Below are 6,000 nucleotides of genomic sequence, written 5' to 3' on the forward strand. Positions count from 1 at the left end.
TCAGGCATAATGACATCCAACTGAAATGTCATTGTAGTAGGTTTACATGCATTTTCTCAGTTGTAGATTACCCAGGAAATCAAGGCTCAAACTGGAAGTTGCAGAATGTGGGACATAAGTGTCTTTTGAATTAATGTCAACAAGACACTGAGTATTTTTCTTTTTTCCATGTTTTCTTTGGTGAACTCTTTAGATAAAACAAGGATAAGATTATTGGTGAAGTGTTATCTTTAATAGCAAAACCAATCTTTACTTTTTCTCTTTTTCTGTAGGAAAGTTCTTGTAATGTCTGCAGTCATATCTCGAGTCTTTATGAAGCTCAGGTTACCTCCCCAAGTCCTTTATTTCAGATGTCTGTATTGATGGGGGTGGGGCACAAAGTAAAGTCTTATTACTTTTACAGATAGAAATGCTCTTCTGGTTAGTATTAAAATGCAGGAGCACTTCAGAATGTTGAAATAATTGGCAGTTTACTTATTTTTAATACCAAAGTTTATTTTTGAAAGGACTTTGACCTTTGAACAAAGTTTTTTGGCTTTAGAAATTCATGGTAAATGAGAAGTGTAATTGTTTGCCTGGCTTCCAAAATTCATGTTTTTCTACATCTGCTACTACAACACCCTCCTTCAATTTTAGGCTTAGTGCTAATTTACATTCTAGATATAGTCTTTGTATTACTCAGAGGAGTTTAATGAGAGCTGTTCAAATAACTAATTGGCTAATGTTCTTATAAAATGTTGTTCTCTGTTTTAGGTACTTCTGTGCCCAAATGATTTGGTTTTCTTTGTAAAAGCCCATCCTAAAATATTTGGCCTGTTGTGTTTTCTGTACACCCCAGAGAGTGGGCTCCTGATTAGTACTGCAGTTCTGTAGTGTGGAAGTTCTGTCCTTATGCCGAACTGAGTTGAATTTCTTACCTTGAACCTGACTCTCCTAGTGATTTAGTTCCTGGTATCTGTTGTTGGGCATCACCAATACCACTGGACTTTCCTGTTTAGCGTTTTGTCACATCTCTAAAAACCTCGATCAAAACAAGTCAATAAATCCAATAAACAAAATTTTCCTCAAACCCTACCACAAAGCCCACTCTAGAAGTATTGTCAAGTGCTGCAGCATTTACTGAAATTCTCATGATATGACAGAAGAGCAATTTAGTCACAGACCACAATGCGGAACTTCTTAAAATACTCTATCATCTTTGTTCTCTTTCCCTTGTTTCTCTTGCTATCTGCCCTATCTCTCTTTCTTCCTTCACAAGCTACAGCCCAAACCGTTCCAGTGGGATGTCCTCTGTTGCCCTAAGCATTGCGACTCTTCCTTTCAGCTAGACTAGTTCACTCAGCAAACACAAACCAGTGACATAGAACTTTTTTATTTAGCATGTTCCTTAGGAACCTTGCTGTGTTCTACTCTGAAGAAAAGGCCAAATGAAATTGCCAAGATGCCTGTGATCCAGAGGTAGGTGACTTTTGCAAAAGGGTGTATTATTCAGTTATTATGGATGTGTGCTCACATGTTTGGGTATGAACATGTATGTGTGTACATTTTACAAAATTGGGATTATACTATATATGCTATTTTATAACCTGCCGTTCTTAATAAAAATATCATGGATATATTTTCATTCTTCAATAGTCTTCTATTATGTATTTTCAGTCATTTCAGAAATTGTACTGTATGGATGTTTCATGATTTAATATGTCATCTTGTTGGCTGGTTAAGGCTGTATATAATTTTTTTCTTTGTAAATTATTTTGTAATCTGTGCTGTTATTTCCAAAAATAAACTCATGTAAGTAGAATTTTAAGGTGAGAATGTATAAGATTTTAAATTTGGTCCATAACCCAAAAGTGATTATACCAATGAATGCTCTTATTTATAGTATATGGGAGTGTCCATCTTCTGCACCCTCATCCACAATATGTATATTTCTTTTTTCATCATTATGTTAGACAGAGAGGAATGAACTAATTGTTGCTTACATGTTCAGTGATTTGATTACTACCAAGTGCAAATGTATTATAGGATTTGTCAAGCAGTGCAGTCATACAGAACTGTCCCATGTGTTTCTTTGCTCCTTTGCCAGGGCTCATCCACTGCTGGGACCTTTTCTCCCTGTGCTTGCCTCTTTGCTTCTCTGTACTCTTTCAGGTGACTTGTGATCTGATTCTATCCCAGTCTTTGCTCTTGATTTACTTACTTTGTGTCATAGGGCTTTTTCATACTTAGTTCATTTCTCTTTTCAGTTTCACTAGTCGACTACATCACCTAAAACTTAAAAGATCATCTCAAAGATAATGTGAGAAAAATGGATTTATTTTTGTCCTTAGACTAAATTTACATCAAAGCCACTCATTTAAGGTTCTGAGTTAGTAGATAGAATGTGGATAAATGGGTGTTATTGGAAAGCAAGAGGCAGAGATGTTGTTCAAGAACCTCCTGGGAACTGATTCTGCTTTCTTCCCTAGATGTGGAAGTGGTCTTGCTGATGGTGTTTAATACAAGAATCAAAAGAGCTAGCTAGCTTGCTTGATTGCTTATTTATTTATTTACTTACTTACTTACTTACTTACTTACTTACTCATTTATTTGTAGGGGAGGACAAATAGGAGTAAAGGAATGGTTAGTGTAGGTTTTCTTGGGGTGGTGAAAGTGATGTCTTAGCAAGCACTCAGTTTCTCAGAATCAGTGCACATACTGTATCTGTTGCTGCTATTACTCAGCCCATCCCCAAGGGAAGATGAACTTCGGATTCTTCTGCGCTGCACTGGGTCCTGCTTACTGTGTCCATCTTGCTTCCAATAAGATCTTATATTTCTGACTTATTAGTCATGAGTATTTCTAACCTCATTTGGTGATTGCATGTTGCCTTTTATCAGGGTTAAACATTTAATAGCAGAAATTTCATTGTAGTGAAGATTAGAGTATCGTAAAAATGGGAATATTTGGGTAAAGTTTAATGTATGATGTGCTTACCTGTGTACTTTGTTTTCCATTTTATAGGTGCATTCATATTTGTTTCATACAGAAGTTGGGCTGTACTTTCTTTTCCATTTTAATTTCAGTTCATAATTTACTTACCTGTATTGTTTATCTTTCTCTCTATGTAAGTCAAATGAACTAGTTATGCTGAATTAACAAAGAACTCCTAAATCACATGGCTTAACACAAATCTACTTCTTACTTCTGATACATGTTCAAAGTAGTTATCTTTTTAGAGAAATGAAATAGTATGGGTACAGGTAAACACACATTTTTCTACCCTTTCCGCCTTTATCCATCTCTAGATATGACCAGATATAATTAAAGTTGGTAAAACTTACGATAAGCTTTGCATTTCTATAAAAAATTGAGATCTTGATTGGAATTCCATCAAGGAATTGATTCATAGGTTAACTAGGGGATAATTGCTACTTTTACAGTGTTGATTCTTTCCGCTCCTGAATATATCTTTCCATGTATTTAAGTCTCTGTTTATGTCTTTGAATAAATTGTCATCATTTTCTCTTTTAGGTTCTTGCATATCTTTTATTAAATTTTATTCCTAGGTACCATATATATTTTGATGAGTTTTTAAGAAGAGTCTGTGCATACATTGTGTATTGGCTAATATAGTAGCAATTTTTAACCTCCTCTGCAGCTTGAGGTGACCATAGTTCTGGCTAGTGACACTTAGGAAGTCTTATGAAGGGTACTTTCTTTTTTTCTGGCAAAAGACGGGTGTGTTACTGATGATATCTTTTCCCTGTTCTTTCTGCTTGTGATGCAGGTATGAAGTCTCGGTGCTTAGAGCTATTTCAAGTATTTTGTGAAAAAGAAATGGTAGAACATAAATATAAAGAACATAGCAGTTAGATGGATGGAAAAAGCCCTTAGGTACTCACTGACATTGTAGAGCAGCTGAATCAAGTGACTGCTTATCTCCAGGTTTCTTGCCATATGGGAAAAATAAACCTTCATTTTGTTTAAGTAACTATAATTTTATTTTCTGTACTTTCAGACAAAGCTACTTCTGATATAGTAGCTATTTTGGTAATAAATATTTTAATTATTTGTTGCTGTTTGGAATAAAATTGGTTATTTTTTTCTGGCCTTGTATCTTCTTAAACTTTATTATTTCTAATAGGCTTCTACTTTGAATAGAATTTGAATTTTTAATGTACCCAACCATACATTATGAAGCATGGTGTTGTTTATAGGAATAGGCAGGATAGGAAACCATGAAGTAGGAACTGAAAATGTTGTTTTTTTTTTTCCCCTTTGGATTGGTTATATTAAGGCTGTCCAACTTTTGTCTAACTATAATCAATTTCATGCCAGATGATAAGTTTTTTTAGTTTTTTATTATTTCCATATAAACTTGCAACAGACTCCAGTGGTGGAGAAAACAATTGTGTAATTTCAAAAGTTTGTGACATCACTTAATAGTTTACCACTAAAAGTATCTGACTTTAAATAAAAAATCAGGACACTAGTTAACTTAGTTATTGTGCATGAGTTTTATTTTATTTTTTGAAAAATTTAAAAATTAAAGTATAATCGAATTACAATGTGTTAATTTCTGGTGTACAACAGTGGTTCAGTTCTCTCTCTATATATATACAGATAATATATTCCTTTTTATTTTCTTTTGTACAGTTTATATTTATTTATTTATTTTGGGGGAGGTAACAAGGTTAATTAACTTATTTTTTTTTTTTTAGAGGAGGTACTGGGATTTGAACCCAGGACATTTTGCACACTAAGCATTAGCTTTACCACTTGAGCTATACCCCCCCCCCTTCCTTTTTATTTTCTTTTTCATTATACACTTTTACAAGGTATTGAATATAGTTTCCTGTGCTATTCAGTAGGACCTTGTTGTTTATCTATTTTATGTATAGTAGTATCTGCAAATCCCAGACTCCCATTTTATCCCTCCACCCTTCCCTTTCCCCACTGGAAACCATATAAGTTTGTTGTGTATGTCTGTGAGTCTGTTTCTGGTTTGTAAATAAGTTCATTTGTGTCCTTTTTTGAGATTCCTCATATAAGTGATACCATATTTTATTTTTCCTTCTCTTTCTGGCTTACTTCACTTAGTATGACAATCCCCAGGTCCATCCAAGTTGCTGCAAATGGCATTATTTTATTATTTTTTATGGCTAAATAGTATTCTATTGTATAAATATACTACAGCTGTTTTATCCAGTCATCCATCATGAATATTTAGATTGTTTCCATGTCTTGGCTATTGTAAATAGTGCTTGCGCATGAGTTTTAAAAGGAACTTTCTCCAAACTCTTGAACAATTGATTTGGGACATATTTTTTCAGATTCTTCAAATCCAGATATGCTGGGAGTATTGGTTTGCCATAAAAGTAAAAGAAGGATGGTTGAAGAAAACTATATGAGGTGTGGAGTTGTGGATACTAGTTACCAAGGAATTCATCTTACTTCCTGTTGCTTAACATGCTGCATTTAATAGACCACAGAGAGGACTGAACAGAGTTATACAGTTAGATTTGAAATACATTTACAAATGGTTAAAGGAAAAATGTGAATTTTATTTTTTGGATACCCTGTTACTTTGATCTTAAATTTTGGAGACTACCTGTAGTCCTGTTCTAATTGTAACTTTACTTTAATGTTTGTAAACTTTGTGTAAACTCAAGCTAAGTTAAGAGTCAGAAGTTTTGTTTATTATACTTAGTGATGATGTTTTAAAGGTAGACTTTTTTGTGAAAATGTGAATGTTAAAGCACTCTGATTTAAAGCATATCTTTTATGGCACTTCAGTGTAACCCCTTTTTGTAATCTAAATATTTTACAGGTAGTTACAGGTCTGCATACTTGTGTCTGGTTAGAAATTGTTGCTTCTCAATTGCTTGTCATAGAATGGTGGAGCACTTCAGAGACCTGTAAGTAAATTTCTCCCAGCCTGACACTATTGCTACTGCTTCCTTTCTTAATAACTGATTAAAGAATTTTTACTATTACTTTGACTTTGTCCACCTTGAG

Source organism: Vicugna pacos, chromosome 2 (assembly GCF_048564905.1).
Source record: "Vicugna pacos chromosome 2, VicPac4, whole genome shotgun sequence".
NCBI lineage: Eukaryota > Metazoa > Chordata > Mammalia > Artiodactyla > Camelidae > Vicugna > Vicugna pacos.